This window comes from Vicia villosa, linkage group LG3 (genome assembly GCF_029867415.1).
Source record: "Vicia villosa cultivar HV-30 ecotype Madison, WI linkage group LG3, Vvil1.0, whole genome shotgun sequence".
In the NCBI taxonomy this organism is placed as follows: Eukaryota; Viridiplantae; Streptophyta; class Magnoliopsida; order Fabales; family Fabaceae; genus Vicia; species Vicia villosa.
The window spans coordinates 49,156,800-49,174,858 of NC_081182.1; positions in this window are offsets into that span (position 1 = coordinate 49,156,800).

An 18,059-nucleotide genomic window follows, 5' to 3' on the forward strand; every position below is an offset into this window, starting at 1 on the left:
GGATCAAAGAAACCAGGTGGATGAGATATTCATCTCTGAAATCAAAGGATGTGGGTTTTTTTCAGTTTGTTTGTGAAGAAGGTTCTTAGTGTTTGGATTCACTTATGTGGTGTCCTCGCATAATAAATTGATGGTAGTACAAGGAATATCATGGAACCTTGTGTTGTGAAGAGGTAGACTTTTTCTACACAGTCTACAACTACTCAGAGGAGGTGGCTTGGACTGGTGTGTTTCTTGTCTCAGTCTACTAAGATCTCTGAAGAGGTGTGAGACACAATGTCTTAACATCATGGTTCTGATCAAGTCTATAAGAACATGAAACTCTTGTTGTGTTGATAAATGGTTCCTGTCACAAAGGATCATCTGCTGTATCAAAGTATCAAACTAAGTCAGGTGGTTGATATGTGTTTGCAAAGCTGGAGTATCATATTGAATGAATAAATCAGTCTCTTTTTGGAGTAAGGGGGAGTGGTTGTTCCAGTTACCTTATAGAAGAAATCTCTTCTATAGGTGTAAAAGGTTATCAGTTACTCAATGATCACAAAGTCAGAACTCGAGGATGATCACTAGGAGACCGTGTAAAGTCTCTGTTGAACAGACTGCAAGAGTGTGGAGCTGATCCGTGTTTTCTCTAAAGAAGTTTCTCAATATCGAACTCAGCCTGAGTAGCATGAGGTACATACATTTGTCAACAAAGTATCAACTACACTCAGATGAGCAAGGTAAGACAAAAGGATAAATACTATGTCGGGAGCTGAGCGTTTATTTGTTGAATGTGCATATGCCTGAGACTAAGAGCTTTGACGGGAGACTTAGTGTTTTTCTAAAGCTATTATGCAATTATGCCTTTTATCCTTTTTCAGAAAAGGTGTTGTGACTGACTTCTAAGTGAAGTTACTCATGTCCTAAATGATGTCTTGACACCATGTTGGCTGTTGGTTTTTGAAGACTCTGATCAATAGTATGATGATCTAGTAATTCATGACTACTGTTGATGACCTTTCTACTTTGGGTTCTCTCTGGTGAATGTACAAGCGGGGGAAAGGATTTCTATAAGGTAACTTGCAAAGGGAGATGGTTGTGTCTACTCTTCTAGCAAAAATTTGTTTCAATGAAGTGCTCATTTACATCAGAGTGACATCAATTACCCGTGGCAGGGGGAGAGAATGTATTGTTCTTGGTCTCTAGATGTGTAGTGCATCTATAGAAAGCATGTGATTTGTTCATGAGTTGAGCCTAGTGTGTACTTATAATGCAAAACAAATGTTGAAACTCTTCTAGTGTATCTTGATCTTGACTTGCAATTCTTTGTGTGGGAATCTTAGACTTACTCTAGATTCCTAGGGATATTTTCTTTGGGAAGAAACTTCGACTTATTCATTGGTTCTTGGGACTTTCATTGTTTTTTTGTCAATTGCTTGTCAAGAAATATGGAACGGACATCCTTAGAAAATTCACCTTCACAAGATGCTGTTAGTCAGAAAGGGAAGACAATGTCTGATAGAATGTCAGGACATCATATCAGACATGTTTGTTGAGTAACTGAAAACAATGTTGAGTTGATAAGATCACACATGTGTCAGATAGAAGCAAAAAATTGTCCAAATGCATGCATCAAGACTTATACCTTTTCAGCAGAAACAATCAAGATTCAGAAAAGGTATTCAAAGCATACAGTGAATGGATGGGAGTTTTCCTAGGTTAGCGTTTCCTTTTGATAAAGACTGTTGAAGATTGTTACCTTCGAGGCTCAGGTTCAGTTATTTATAGAGAGTTCTTCTTGATTTCATCATATTGTGAATTCTGGGTTCATAACAAACATGGGATTCATTTACGTATGGGTGAGCTGCATCCATCTATGGTACTGTGAGGGACTTCTTTGTAAATTTTTGGCCAAAAAGGGGGAGAAAAGTCTGGGTTTAGTTCAAAGAGATCTAGAACTTGATTTTCCATTGCTGAACATGTCAAAGAGGAAGTTGCGTCATCTACTGAAGGGTTGCTGTTGTGACTTGTGATCTAAGTTAACAAACACAATTGTGACTTGTGTTCTGAGATACAAAGAGAATGAATGATGTTCTACTTGAGAGGTTTGTCATTGTTCATGGCCCTCTTTCTCCACCACTACAAAGGTAGATCATTTCCTTGTAACATAAAACGGTTCTAACGTTAAGGGGGAGTATTCATCAAATAATCTCAAAACCTTCTTAGCGTTAAGAATAAGGTTGTAGGTGTTAAGGCCTGTGCTGCATTGAAAATCTATAAGAAAGGTGAAGGAAGAAATCACTCCAATCCGAAAATGGTGTTCTTGATCTGAAGCTGGACCAAAGGAGATGATGATGAACGAGTTGTCCTGACATAGTAACTGAAAACTGACTCTACTCAACAGTTGTTGCAGCCATTGCCCAAATCAGAAGTTCTGTTATACCTGTTTATATGAAATGCTTATATGTAATCTGTAATTTATTTTTTTTAGCCAAAAATTTGCCAAAGAGGGAGATTGTTAGTTCTCTGTTTTTAGAGTTGGCTTAATTTTTGTAAAACAAATAAAAGGATTCGTTTGTATAAATGTATAAGGACAACAGGTACAACAAAGAGTCCCACTGAAATGATAGAACATGTTATGTTGGAGTAATTCAACATCTAGAATAACATGTCACATGGGATGTTATGACATCATGCCTGAGCTGAAGTGAAGAGTTCTAATTAAATCTATGTGATTTAATTACTACAGAAGAATGCAGAATATTCAAGGATATTATGCAAATCAAATAAAGGCGTGATATACTATTTAAAAGGTCTGAAGAATCAATAAGAAGATTTGAGGAATCATTCAGAAGAATCAAATCAGAATATTTGAAGATTATATAGTTTCTAATTATAGAGATATTCTCAGAAACTAACAGATTGAAGACCTTGATTGTAGCAGAAGATACTACAATACTGTAACAGCAAATATTTTGTGATTGAAGGCCTAAATCCAGTTGGGTATAGGTTATAAATAGAAGACTTTGTAACCTAGAAAAGTAGACAACCACCGAGTAGAAAAGATGTCATCTTTAGGGTTTGTCGAGGTAAACCTCCCGGCATGTGGGAAGGTTACCATTGTGATCCTCGAAGCCTGTATGCAAGAGGAGTATTGTTCTTGGAGGAAGCTTTGAAGTAACTCCAAGTTCGTGGTCATAGTCAAGAGTCTTGGCTAGGGATTGTCATGGAAGTATGTCATCCAAACTGTTTTAATATATGTGATCAGAATGAGTTGGGTATTGAGTCGTTGATACAGCTCCTGGGATTGGACAATTGTAAACATCATTGCGATGATTGGAAGTGGGATGAGGATATTCCATATCAAGGGAGGACCTAGGTAGAAGGGTTATTGGGTAGGGATTAAGTGAGGGGTTGTAAACTTGGGACTAGTTTAGCTCTGAATTAATACTACTGATAGTGGACTTCATTCTTGGCTTGGTATGCCCCCAGAGTAGGTGTGATTTCACCGAAATGGGTCAACAATTACTGGTGTTATTTATCTTTCAGTTTGGCATAATTTTGTGTATATACCTTGCTGATGTTTCTTGACAGATCACATGTCTCGACATCTTTCACGATATCTAGATCTGTTACACTAGAATTTCTGATAAGAAAGTGGAGACTTGAGCATTTATAAGTGGGAGAACTCATTCACCTATCATCTTAAGGTTTTGGGTTAGTATGTGGTGTGTCTCAGACATCGGTGTGTTGCTAAAAGGAAAGTCCCACAAATTAGAATGCTCATCACTCGACCACCTGATTGTTGCACTAACAATTTCACCAAGACTCTTGATTTTGGATAGGGGTGGCAAACGGGCATGTCCGCCCCTTTTAGGCCCGCCCCGCAAAAGCCCGCGAAAAATTGGGGCGGGGCGGGCATATTTAAGAGTGCGGGTCTAAAACGTTGCCCCGCACAGCAAAAAAGTGAGGGTGGAGCGGGGAAAGCCCGCGGGCATTAAACCTTTTAGGCCTAAAAATAGTAAAATTGTATGAAAAATATCATGCCCGCAAAAGCCCGCAAAAAATGGGGCGGGGCAGGACGGGCACATCAAAGGGAGCGGGCCTAAAACCTAGCCCCGCCCCGCGAAAAAATGCGAGCAAAACAGGCTTTCCCCGCGGGCCGGGTCCGTTTTGCCACCCCTAATTTTGGATGAGACAAAAAGATCTACATGCAAGAGTTTTAAAGATCTATTTGTAAAAATAATATTTTTCGATTTAAAGGAGTCCTTTACTTGTTTACCCTTTTGACATGCATCACATAACCGATTTTTTCAAAATGAAAGTTTTGCCAAATGATTACTAATTTTTTATGGACCAATTTGTTCAAATTGTCAATATAGATATGGTTTACTCTCATATGTCATAGCCAGAAATCGTCCTCTTTACATAAAATACAAGCATTATTTAAAGATAATTTATTAAAATTAACAACACAGATGTTTACACTTCTTAAACTTGTAAAAAGAGTTTGATTCTTTTCAGATTTTACAATCTTGCATACGGACGAATCAAATGTTCCTTTCTTACCTTTATCACATAACTAATTAGTACTTATCAAGTTATGTTTTAAACCTTCAACTAAAAAAATCCACCAATCATTGGATTGGGACAGTTACGAACTTAGCTAGAATATATGATCCTTGTTTTATTATGATCACCATACTTACCAAGATTTTGGGAGATTATCTGTAGAATTGTTGCAGCTCTCAGCTTGTGGATCAAGTAATATTTGGCTAAAGATTTTGAAGCCCATGGACTGCTGAGTAGTATTTAAACAGGCACATAGACCTAATGTAACCAAGTCTTTCACAATTGTGAAATCAGGGGAAGGTTAGAAGGCTTGGGTTTTTAGAGACTCTTGTGTTTTAAGTCAACCATGTGGTAGATTGATTGTTACTTGATTGTTTGTCAAGTTATTGTTCTCACTCTTGAAGCTTTTAAGCATAAAGTTGAATATTGTTCTAGGTTAAAACTTTTAAGCAAGATCAAGTACTGTTCTTAGTTAAGGTTCTTGACTAAATATTGTTTATTGAAAGTGTAATCGCCTATTTTGATTACTAATCACTGGGACTGTGATTGGTCTTTGTTATTAGAATTGTGACTTATTTTGAAATTGTAACTGGGATTGAGACTGCTTTTATCATTGAGGTGATTGGAAGTGAAATGAGATTTCTCATAGCTAGATGGTGATTTCTAGGTAGAATTTGCACGGGACAATGATTAGGAGAGAAGTTGTAAATTGGGATTATTAGACTTTGAACTAATACTATTATAATGGATTTCTTTCGTGGCTTGGTAGCCCTTAGAGTAGATGATGTTGCAGCAAACTGAGTTAACAATCTACTGTCTTATTCACCTTTATGCAATGTAATCATGCATGTATTATGTTCTATTCTGTCTGTTAACAGATGTTGTAATATCTGTTTTGAAATCATGCTCTGATATTGGGACATCAATAGTGACATTTGTATTGCAAGTGCCATTATTTCAAAAGTGAAGAAGAAACAACTAGCAGAGGGATAGCTTTCACTCGAAAGCATGAGCCAAAGGTGATTCTACTGACGAAGACATGAATGATGTAGATTTAACTGCTATATATAAGCTTTTGTACACCAAGTGGAAGGAAGCATGCACAACTATAGAGCCACAGAAGAAAACTATAGGTGTACTTCATAAGGAAAAAGGAGAAGCTTGTCTCAACCATCACAAGTTTGGAACATGAAGTTACTTGGTTAAATTAATAACTTGAACATATGACAAAATTTGTGCGTATGCTAAATAATGGTTCTGATATATTAGATAAGATATCGGATATTAGAGGGAAAAAGGTTATAGCGCTTGACTACAGTTCCAATAACAAGAAGGTCAAAATTCCCACTAAGAAGGTTGTTGCTCCTAAAAAGAAAATAGAGTTCTTGATGAATGACCACATGTTCCAACATCCTGCTCAATATGTGTACCCCCACAGTAGAGGCAACAGGAAATCATCTTGGAGGTGTAATCACTGTGAAAGATATGCAAATATAAAACCTTTTTGCTATAGATGGTATGTATATCCTCATTCTTGTAGTCATTCAAGGCCCAAAGGATAGAAAGGGAAGAAAACTCCAGCAAAAAAGGCGTGGAAACCCAAGGAAACTATCACTTGTCTAATAACTCATACATCCCTTAGAGTTTCTTCAAGAGAAGAGTGTTATTTTTATAGTGGATGTCTTAGACACAGAACTAAAGAAAAGACATATCTTGAAGAGTTGAAATCCTACTCAATAGCGATGTTACTTTTGGTGATAGAGCAAAAGGAAGAACCAAGGGGATGGGCAAATTGGCCAGTCTAGGTTTCCCTTGCCTTGAGGATGTGCGACTGGTAGAAGGTTTAAACTCTAACTTGATCAATATCAGTCAGCTATGTGATCAAAGTATTAATATGAAATTTAACAAGTATGAATGTATTGTCACCATCAAAGAGCAAAAAGTGCTAATGAAGGGTTCTAGGTCTAAGGCCAATTGTTATATATGGATATCTCAGCCCTCGTCATGTTTGATATCCAAGGTTAATAAATCTAAGTTATGGCTCCAGAAACTTGGTCATCTCAACCTCAAGAGCATGAAGAAGATCATTTATAAAGAAGCCATCAGGGGTTTCCCAAAGCTGAAAATTGAAGAAGGCAAAATCTATGGAAATTTCCATATAGGTAAATATATCAGCATGTCCCACAAGAAGCTTCAGCATTTGACCACCTCAAAAGTTCTTGAATTACTTCATATGGAACTCATGGGGCCAATTCAAGTGGAAAGTCTTGGTAAGAAGAGATATGTTTTTGTGTGTGTGGATGATTTCTCAAGATACACATGATTAACTTCATTAGAGAAAAATCTGACACTTTTGACATATTCAAAAAGAAAAAGGGAGTGAAATTGTAAAGACAAGGAATGACTATGGCAAGGAATTTGAGAATTTCATTATCTCTATTTGGTATTAGATAGTCACATTATAAATAACATATAATAATTTAATCTCTTTGATGTTAGATAGTCATGAGAAAGAAAAATAAAAATATATCATAATTTCAAGTTTGGAGTTGCTCTAGAATGACAAAGATTTAATTTTGGGATCATGGTCTTAAGAGAAAATTCTATTTAAAGAGCTTGAGAAAAATAGGTACCTATAAGTCTCCAAAGAAATAAAAAGTCTCAAAAACTTAGGATCAATCCCTTAAAGTGTTATTTTGGTATTAAAAAAAAGAAAGAAAAGAAGTCTAAAGAATTGATACAAGAAGGAGTTGAGTGCTTCTAACTCCAAGAATTTGCTCATTTTACCCAAATCTATCCTACCTTAACCCAAGCCACATTATAACTTTTAAGACCTTAAAAGTGTATGCAATAAAATTGATTTGATGGACCATTTAGAAAAATTTTAAGCTCATGGTACAATGAAATTTACATGTTGATTAAGTGTACCTTATCATTTGAGTAAATTGGTGAGAGCATAGTAAAAGTTGAATATATATGAGCATTATTGAAATATTTTCATTTATCCATCTTGAGATATAAGCATCCTCAAAATTTCTTGTTGATTTACAAGTTCTTTTTGTGAAATTTGAACAGCTTCTTCAGAGTCTTGAGCAGTGATATTTCTTGAACATGGAATGTCATTGTTCCACTCAGTTTCTGATAACACTGATAGTATGAGTATGGATTTTTTTCTACTCAATGTGGTTTTTCTCCTCCTGGATCTCTCTACACGGTTAAGTGTAGTTTCTTTTCTTCATCAGAACTTCTAACTTTGTTAAGCACAATTTCTAAATAAGGACAACATAGAAATTCTGGGTTAAATGAAGGTTAAGAAAGTAAAAGACACATTCATTTTTATATTGGTTCACCTTCTCAATAAGGCTACCTCCAGTCCTGCCTCCTCAGGTGATTTTGCCTCTTTCCATAGAGGACTTAATCTACTATAATCAATCTTGATTACAACTGCACAAGCAACCTTCTTGTGACTAACCATCCGCATAAGCTACCAGCCATTGACTAACCCTAGATGATGAACCGTTCAGTGATATCAGCAAGATATAATGTTCATCAACCTAGAAACTCATGCACAAGCTACCCGCAAGTGACTAACCCTAGACAATGAACCGTTCAGTGATCTCAGCAAGATATAACGTTCATTGACCTTGAAACTCCAATAGTCTAACTAAGTCTCTTGGACATCTCAAGTGTCCTAATCAGAAGGATACTCAAGGAACATCAATTCTAACTAGAATTGTTCTTTTGGAGATTGCAATTTTGCTTCTTATCAAGCAAAGTTACTCCTATTCTAATTGTATATTGTTTATGACACACTGACTAGAAGTCACTTCTGGTGCCTAAAAAATTTATCAGAAGATTCCTAAGGAATAACACAATACGAGCAATAACTCTTGTGTTTTACATATTATTACAAGAATTAAAATTATCTTGTAGTCTTCTTTGCTTTGTCTTCTGGTTGAGATATTCTCTTCTTTGTTTGATAAGCAGATTTAAGAGCAACAACACTTGATTCAAATTGCTTCTTTAACTTGGTCTTCTCTTACTTGAGTAAGGGGATTAGAGCTTCAACTCTTGAATGTAATTCCTTCTTGTAAGACCATTTTCTTTCCTTCTTAATAATCAGATGTGGAACAACAGCTCTCATGTTGATTGTTTCTCGTGCATTGATATCCATCTTCTTCTTCAATACTGATCATGGAACTTTTTAAGCCAGTAAAACATTGATGATCTTAAGTAGACATGAAACACTATAGAGTAACAACTCAGTGTATTCAGTTTCTCTAGTCATTCAATGTGAAGATTATTTGGGCCGATCATGTATTTGTAGATCTCTCAATTCTCCATTAGAGCATCTTGCATAACATGCAGACTTTTCTATTTCTCTCTTAAGATTTTCTTTTCATAGGCATGTTATGTATTTTAACATTCTTGTTTTCTCATCACACACTTCGCGTATGTTGCCTCTAATGGTGCAGCTTATTTTTCTCACGCTCTCATGCGCACGCACACATAATTATTTTTTAAGGTTCTACTCTTTATATATAATTTTGGTATATTACCGTTGGAACATAGCCGTTGAACCATATTTGAACATAGCATTTAATGCTTAGTATATACTGAATCAATAAATACTTATTTCTAAGGGGAATCTTATCATTGGTGTTGGTGACGTGTTTTCTTCAATGTTCTTCTTCCAAGATAGTTACTATTGGTGGCGTGTCTTCTTTCACTCTTCCAAGATGTAGACCAAAATAGATGTCATAATTTTGTCTTTACTTTGAGTACCGTGATTTCTTGCATGTGATTTAATTAGAGCAATTTACAATGTTCTTAGAAGTTTTTGATCACTAGGTCAGAACATCTTTTGTGGCATTGCTTGTTCTTCTGAGGAAGCTTATTTTTCTTTGTAATATCGAGCTTTTGTTTCTTTGATGACTTCTGATATTCTGACTTTAATTGTTGAACTTGCTTTCAATCAGAACATCTAATTTTTTAACGATGTTTCATTTTTGTGATCTTCTTGTTGTTTTGAGACTTAATGCATTTGATATTTCTGGTTTATTCTTTTGAGCTTGTCTGATACTTTTTCTGATTTGTTTCATTCCTCAGTCTTTAAGCCAATTTCTGATACAGTCATTATGCTTGTTTTAGATGAATGTCGTATAAGGCCTTTAGCATAACATCTGCACACTCAATGAAATCATTAGTAATAAAATTGTTAATCACAAAATATATGCTTGTTATCATCAAAACCAGATTCTGAACATAGATCCCAATCTTGTTCTAACAAAAGTTAATAGGAATATGGAAGTACTCTAGTAAATATCGTCAAATTTATACATTATCATCGAAGTAGGTAAGTTCCCATGTTTTCTTAAAGATCGCAATTTCAAATCTTTTTCATTGAGGACAGGGAAAGATTCAAGTTTGGGCTTGTGATAACACTTCGCCATAACATGTTTTTAGTATTAGCTTCCTTCATTTTAAGTACTTTATCTTTTTATATTTTTATGTTTTTGTAGGTTTCAATAAATATTCTGAAAAAGCGTGAAAAAGACCAGTCAAAGTCATCTTAACCAAACCAACTCTAGATTATTCTATTATGGAAGTTACGATGACAAAGTAAATAGAGGACAAGCACATGGTAAACATAAGAAAAACAGGAATAATTTCAAAAGAGCAAGCGTAGTGGTGCGCCAATATACAAGATTGGTGTTATTTGAGCAAAACACCAGAAAGCACCACTTCAAGATCACATGCGACACTATTTTGAACTTTTGGTTACCCGAGTAGTGCTCCTTAACGCTATAGTAGCTCAATTTCTACGAATATAAATTTCTCAATCAAACAAATAACAAAATAACAGTTGGATCTAGATCTAAAACTATGTGATTTTGCGATTTAAGAATTTTTTTCTATTTAACATTAAACTCGCTTAGAAATAAGGGTTTCAAATTTCATGATAGAAAGGAATATTGTGAAGAAATGGAGAAGGAAAAATGCAATCATTATGTAATCATTCCTAATCATTGGCAAGAATAATCTCTTCTTTTTTGTTGTAATTTTCGTTAATCCTTTAAGGATGAGTCACTAGTTCCTTTATATTAGATCTCCCTTTGATGAATTTTTCCCAAATAATATGAACTATGTGGTATGTGTAGATTTTCTCACTGCAATGAACTTCTTCTTATAATTATTGAGTGTTATTTTGTGTTTAATTCTCTTTTCGCGTCAATGGAATTTAGGGAATCAATCTCGTTAGTAATGAGAACTAATTGTAGGTTTGCATATTACATTTATAGACATATGGAATAGTTTTTGTGAAATTATATATTGTATGTGATATATATATATATATATATATATATATATATATATATATATATATATATATATATATATATATATATATATATATATATATATATATATATATATATATATATATATATATATATATATATATATTCCTATGATCTCTAGGGGGCGCATAAGACGAAATGTAACACCCCAATTTTTAGATTATTATTTTTATTTAATTATTTAATTTAATTGAGTAAATATGTGTTGTTTGTTTAATAGTTATTATTTTATTATTCTCAATAACTAGGTTATTTCCGTATTTTATGATATTTAAGAGTATTTCGGGTAAATTAATAAATAATAGAAATTTATAGTATTTGAGAGTAGGAAAATAAATTTGAATTTTATTTAATTTGATAGAAATAATTAGATAATTGAGTTATCTAAAGATAACTAGTGGATTAGTGGAATAAAAAATAAAATAATTATTTTAAAGTATTAATTATTAAATCATTGGAAATTAAATCTTTATAGATTAAATGATTGTTGGGATTATTATGTTGATTAAATAATAAAATATTAAATATGTTAATTATTTAGAGATAATTAGATAAATTAGTTGAATAAAATATAAAATGATTATTTTATAGTTATTATATAATTTAACTTTTTATTAAATAATGATTTAATAATTATTGAAATAATTAGAATTTTAAGAAATAATTCGTATAATTATATTTTTAACTAAATATTTATTTAAGTGAAATATTTATTTAATCAAAATGATGTGTCACACTTATTTAAAAATATATAATTTATTAGAATAAAGTAAAAGTTGGGACGATTTTATTACTGTTAGTGGTTTATTGTTATTACTTGAGGGTGTGAGAAATAAATTGAGTGAAAAGAGTATTTGGGACTTTAGGGTAATAGTTAGAATGAGGGAGAGCGAATTACAATTAAAAAAGTAAAAATTGGGAAGAGCGGCCGATCGAGTTTTTGAGAATACTCAGAGCTTTGAAGAGGGAGGAACGTGAAGAACTGTAAAGCTTGGTTTGAGATAAGGAGGAATTACTTTACAATATTGGTGACAATTGGGCAGCCATGGAGATGAGGGTTCCTTACCCTCTCACCACCGTCATGGGATTTGTATATAATTCTGTAAATTTTGTGATTTTTGTATGGGTTTGGCCAAATGAGGTTTGAGCAAAACCCCATTGGCACCGATTAATAATTTTGTTTTTCATCGTGTAAGAATTTATGATCAAATGGGATTTGGGATAAATCCCATTTGGCCACTGTATGTATCATAAATTCCTTTGTTAATGCGATCAAATGGAATTCAACATAAATATCTTTTGGTCACTATAGGATTGATCGTAATGATTGTATACATTATATGTATGTAATATTTTGCAGCGATATGATCTAAGTGCGAATTTTATTTTCTCGTGATTTTAATGTATTGTTGGATGAATCAATGGTTTTGGACGTTGCTTATGTTGATTTGATGTTGGATTTTATTGTTTCCTTTGAGTATTTATTGATTAAAATATACATAATAATATTGCTGGAATTGTTGTTTTGCTGTGAATCTACGACTATTTTTCTGTTTTGATTTTCCCTATTGGGCTAAAAGGGTTTGGGCAAAAACTTTTTGGCGATCGATTGAAATATACACAATAATATTGTTGATATTGCTGTGTTGTTGGTCTATTTGAGCGATAAACTAAAAAGGCCAAAAATCCCAAATGGCCTATTTTCCCGAGAAAATAAAATAACAAGATAATCTAAAAATCAATAATAAAGGAAAAGTGTTGAGTCTTGGGTATATGTATTAGTTATGATAATCCATGTTTAGAATAGAATGGAGATAGGTTTTGATCGTAGAATTTGGGTTTAGGAGTGAAATTTCCGTAAGGAAATCGTAGAAAAACGCAGGAGAGTATTGATCGACTTGTTTTATGCATTTTGGACTGGATTTACAAACCCAAAATAGGAGACTGCCAGGATCATACGTGGGTGGGGCAAGATCAGCATGTGATATTCGTCTTGGGTCAACTACACGTGATCCTCGGAAGGTGGAGGACTGATTCTTTTGGAGGACAGTTTGACATGTGCCCCTAGAGGGACACGTGGATGAGAAGCTCCCAAACGACTATTGCTATCTGGATCGCTCTTATTGAACCTTCATTACAACATGCTGGATTGGTGCCTACTCGACGGGGGGCCAGCCATAGGCCCATTATCAATCCAATCCAACCCATAATCTTTTGGTTTGGTTCGGTTTGAGTTTTATCATAAAAATATGTAAATTCAGTCAAAACTAATTCATATATATGATCCATTTGGATATCATATTCTTTCAAAATCGAACTAAACCAACTCACGAACCCTTAAAAATTTGATTATCTTTTGTATCAAGGTTCAGAATGTGTCGTTATATAATTTTAGATAATAATCATATGAAACTACTTTTAAAGCGGGCATTCAAATTTATACTAGTAAAAATATGACATTTCCATAAAGGATTTTACATCAGGTATTAAAATATATGATGTAAAAAATATTTGTCATACAAATTTACATTAGGTATTTATTTCCAATGATATAAAAAATATAAGAAAAAAATATGCGGTGGCATAATTGTAAATAAAACGAAATTCTTTTATAAGGGATTTTACATCGGTAATATATATCAACCGATGTAAAAAGTAGCATAGTGGGCCTTTACATCAGGCCAGTCTAAAACCGATGGGAAATGTTACAGAATTTTTTCAAAAAGGAAATTTTTTATAAGGGATTTTACATCGGGCCAGTCTAAAACCGATGGGAAATGTTACATAATTTTTTCAAAAAGAAAATTTTTTATAAGTGATTTTATGTGGCTAGGAATGTATACCCACACGTATTATCTCATGGAGGATATCGCTTGCTTGAGGAGACAATTAAAAATGAAAGGATATCATCGAGAGATGATTCTACATTAGATGATAATGACAGTCCATCTCCACCGTCATGCCATGAGTTATGGAAGAGAGCACGACAAAAGAAAGGAGGAGAATACACATCAAAGTCTACACAAGCTGTTGCAGAGAAAATTTTGAGTAAAACTTGGAAATTACTTCAAGTATCATTATATTTGTGATTGACAAAAACTATTGAAATTAGTTGTGGTTTTTGCATTTTGTAGGATTCTCTAGTTGAAGAAACTGAAAAAAGGTGTCTTTGTTCCACATGGACGTAACGATATCTTAACAGCAGCCATTGGAACATCTGAGCATGATGGTCGTGTTCGTGGTGTTGGAAAGCACCATAAACAAAGCACTTACTTTGGAATGTCGTCTTCACATCAAGGACAACATAAAGATGTAAATGAACAACTTGAACAACTTTCATCAAAATTGGAAGCAAGACTTAGAGCTGATTTTGATCAAAAGTTGGTTGAAGAGTGTAAGGAGTTGCAACAATCTTTTATGGAGACACTTAAGTCTATCGGTTTATCCCAAAGCACAAATAATAATAAATGCATTGAAAAAATCGAAGTTGTCAAAGGAAGCGAAAAAGGAAGTTGTTCAGTTGCAAAAGGAAGCACAAAAGACGTGGAAGTTGACGGTGTTCAGAGATTGTTACTCATGGTTGTGAAAATGACTGGCCAACACTTGGAAATAGAATTAAGTCATTGTAAATTTGTCGTTCATTTTTTAATGTCAGCCAAGTGTATCAGAGTTGTTGGTGGGTTTTCATTGGTTTGACGTGTCTACTCTGCAAGTTTGGTGCACGTAAGTACATTTTCTTTTTTTTTATTACTGTCAATATCTATTAATAGGTTATATCTCTCATCACTTCAAATCTAATGTTTATTTTAAAATTATTCTGGTATATTCATTGTGTATGTATTGATAATTCCACATCAGAAGTATATGGAACTATGGACACTACTATGTGTATATATAATGATAATGTGCCGAAATCTATAGCAGGTGTTAAAAAATACATACAAGATAAGTTAATATTGGAAAACCGACTTTGCCACTTACTACCACTTATTCATGGGTAAGTTTTTATGAAATTCCGTTTTCTACTTTTTAATTTTGATAACATAAATATTTTATGTGACTTTTGTGTTTCCACACACACGTACAGACAACATTGGCAATTAATAGTCATGTGTCCAAGAGACAACATTGGAATTTTTTTCTGAATTAGTGCTTTAGAGGTTCATCAATTTGCAAATGACAATAGAAAAATGGCTACATGGCTTCAGCCCAATGTAAGTGTGATGTAAATTATAATTCTATATTTAAATTTATGATAATTATTCACTAATTATGTCATTCATTTGTAGACAATGAAACAACATAACTCTAATGATTGTGGGTACTATGTGATGAAAATATGTTGGATATTGTCTCTGTCAATATAATCGAATCTTGGATGCAGGTAATAAAATAACTTTAATTTGTTATTTACTTTGCGTTTTGCAACTTAATGTGAATTTTCAAAGAATAACTCTATATTGTTATTTACGTATTGTAGGTATTTGATGATCCTACAGAATTAAGAAAATATGATTTGTATGATTTGCGACTCAGTTGGGCAAAATGTTTCTTTGAGTTATAAAAAGATTAAGCTTTATTTGGTGAGTTATATGGAATTGTCTATATTTCTGATTCGAGCTAGTTTCTTGACTTTGGTGTTGTCTGCTGATGTTAATTAGTGTTATTGTTTATTATCAGCAAATGTAATTTTGGTGTTGTCTTCAGAAGCTACAACTCATCATCTCGTGGATGCATGTTGGTATTTCAAGTGCGCGAAAGTACTTAAATGGTTGGATATTTGTTGTTTTGTTATTTTGTAGTAGTCCACCGTGTGTAAACTTTCTTATAATTTTGTACACTTGTGTATCCTAGATTAATACTTTTGTAAATCAACTGTTCATTTTGAAGAATATATATATATATATGTATATATATATATATATATATATATATATATATATATATATATATATATATATATATATATATATATATATGAGGAGGGATCAAATTACACCCGAAGAGTTACACCACGAGTTACACTCGTTCAATAACTACATCTCAAATTAATATTTTTTAAATTTAACCGTTGGATTGAAACATAATATCATATAGATCATACCTATAAAGTTTGAGCTTAATCTATAATGATTTACTATGTCATTGAATTACATCAAAATTAACGTTATATGAAAGCTCATTTTAACGTTAATCTTTGGATATCTTGATGATATAGTAAATCATTACAGATTAAGGTCAAACTTTATAGGTATGATCTATATGATATTATGTTTCAATCGAACGGTTGAATTTAAAAAATATTAATTCAAAATATGGTTATTGAACGAGTGTAACTCTTGGTGTAACTCTTCGGGTGTAATTTGATCCCTCCTCTATATATATATATATATATATATATATATATATATATATATATATATATATATATATATATATATATGCATCTTAGCTATTTGGTGCAATGAAATTATCCTTCACTGGCTAGAAAAATACGAAAATAGTGACCTAAATGTGGTATGTGTGATGTGGGAAAAATGTGAAAAATAGCGACCTAACTTTGGTCTGTGTGGTATTTAAAACATATGAAAAATTAGGTACAAAAAAAATTACAGCAAAAATAGGAAAAACACCTAGAATTCGCTTTAAAGAAGAAAACATATTACATCGGGCTAACGGAAAAACCGATGTAAAAACATATATATTACATCGGGCAAATGAAAAACCGATGTAAAAACTACATATTACATTGGGCAACTGAAAAAACCGATGTAAAATATGACATATATTTTTTTTGTAAAAAAATTGAATTATTTTTTACATCAAACATCTGAATTCAACCGATGTGGTATGTTAATTTTTCACATCGGACTGTGGCTCAATGTAAAATGTCTTTGATTTAATACATAACTTGGATTTACATCGGATTCAGATCCGATATAAAAAATATTTTTCGCCCAATATAAAAAGTACTTTTCGTCCGATGTAAAAAAAATTTGTATATCCACACCTCTAGATTAGGAGATTGTTGGTCGAAAATATGCTTTCTTAATCAAATACAATATTTAAGTTACAAGAAATGATGTTTGATCTTTAATAACATATATCCATAACAATACAAAAATTAAACTAATCTAAATGGTGTAGTATGTTTGATCTTTAATAATTGTGAGAAGACATTATCTAAAGGCATTATTATTTTTTTTAATTTTATCATAAATCAAACTTATGAATTTTTTAATTGTTAATCATCACATTACTTAATTAAACCATTAAAAAAAGTCTCTGCATGATCGATTTTATTATATAATGCAATATAGCTGTGCGTTTGCTATCGTAATAAGTAATAACCTTCCTATGAAGGATACTCGTATGTAAAACATGTCTGAGCTCTACAGAAAAGTGACTCGAACGAGCTTTAGAAACACAACAATGGATCGGTGTAAGACAATTTGATCAATCTCACATACTGATCAGATTGATTACTCAAAGAATTAGTTACATCTCAATCATATATTTAAATTTGAATGGCCCTCAAGCAAAAATACTTCTAGAAGCATAGAGCAAAAACTCATTAGATGCATGACGAAAATTCAATTTTTTTTATGAAATGGAATTATTGAGGAAGAAAAATAAACTTATGGATGAAGATATATAATTAGGGGTGTTCAAAACTAAACCAATCCAATAGGAAACCGCAAACCAAATCAAATTAAATCGAAACCGCAAAAAATCGCATTTAGTTCAGATTAGTTTGGGTCATCTTTTAACAAAACCGCACGTTTCGGTTCGATTTACGGTTTATATTTTGTAGATCGAACCAAACTGAATCAAATTGCATTATGTTACAACCTAACTTTTACTTAACTCAATTCCAACCCAAACTTAAACCTATTATATCTTAGTCTTATGATTACGATCAATTTTCTTATCCTCACACATATAATTTCAGTTCCGATCTTCTCAAATCTCTAATAACATTATCGCATATTTTTTGCCACATACATCTTCCCTCTTCTTCTATAATCTCTACTCTCTTATATTCTTTCTTTTTCACCTTCTCATTTTTATGTAAATGTTCTGTATTTTAGTTTCGTTTTTATCGCACATCTTCTTCTCTAATCTCTCAACTTTTTTTTTCAC